General features: G+C 39.6%; 1 pseudogene across 1 annotated transcript; it reads left to right on the forward strand.

Annotated features, from left to right (window-relative positions):
* Positions 1-302: 302 nt before the first annotated feature.
* LOC310640356 (tetraspanin-6-like) lies at positions 303-743 on the forward strand (annotated as a pseudogene). The gene is made up of 2 exons: positions 303-427; positions 531-743. The product of its transcript is annotated as a tetraspanin-6-like (transcript).
* Positions 744-947: the final 204 nt, after the last annotated feature.

Below are 947 nucleotides of genomic sequence, written 5' to 3' on the forward strand. Positions count from 1 at the left end.
TTCTTTCAACATTCATGTCCTGCAACAAATACATATCATACTATTGTAAACTCAATTTGAATGCTTTGAAATTTCTCAGATTTCCCATTTTTAGTGGACATTTCATCATTTAGGAGAAACTTTCTGACAGTTAGAACAATTAACCAGTGGAACAACCTGCATCCAGAAGTGGTGAATGCTCCAACACTGGAAGTTTTTAAGAAGAGACTGGACAGTCATTTGTCTGAAGTGGTATAGGGTTTACTGCCTGAGCAGAGGGTTGGACTAGATGACCTCCAATCTGGCTTAAAACATGCTTAACCCTCATTTTCCTTGTGGTGCTGGTGGCTGCCATTCTGGGTTTTGTCTTCAGATAAAGGATAGTTTTAAGAAAAACTATGAAAATGCTGTGAAGCATAAAAATAGGACCACAAATAACCCTGGAAAAGCAATTGATGATATCCAGAAAACATTGCACTGCTGTGGACTGGAAAATGAGTGACAACTTCAAGCAAAAAGGCATTCCCATCAGTTGCTGCAAGCTGTTGTAGAACTGTACAGATGCTGACTTGAAGAATGTCACCAAAGCAGGAGGCAAAGTTTATGAACATGGTTGGCTTAGCCTGTTGATGCAAGCCATGGACTCTGAGATGGGCATCATGGCTGGGATTTCCTTTGGCACTGTTTGTTTCCAGTTGATTGGCATTTCCTTGGCCTGTTGCCTTTCTTGGTCTATCACAAATAACCAGTATGAGATGGTATAACACTGCAAAACAGGACTTCCCTTAACATTCCAAGGGTTTATTTAAACAAACAAAACTGTAAAGATGAGAATGGATTTTAGGAGGAGCCCTTCTATTCTACCACCTCTTACTATGTTCAACAGCATAGTATCAGCAGTAGAGTCCTTCAAGTTTTTTGGTTCTATAATATCCCAGGATTTGAAATGGACACTTAACATTAGAACC

This window comes from Vipera ursinii (genome assembly GCF_947247035.1).
Source record: "Vipera ursinii genome assembly, chromosome: 4".
NCBI classification, from domain to species: domain Eukaryota; kingdom Metazoa; phylum Chordata; class Lepidosauria; order Squamata; family Viperidae; genus Vipera; species Vipera ursinii.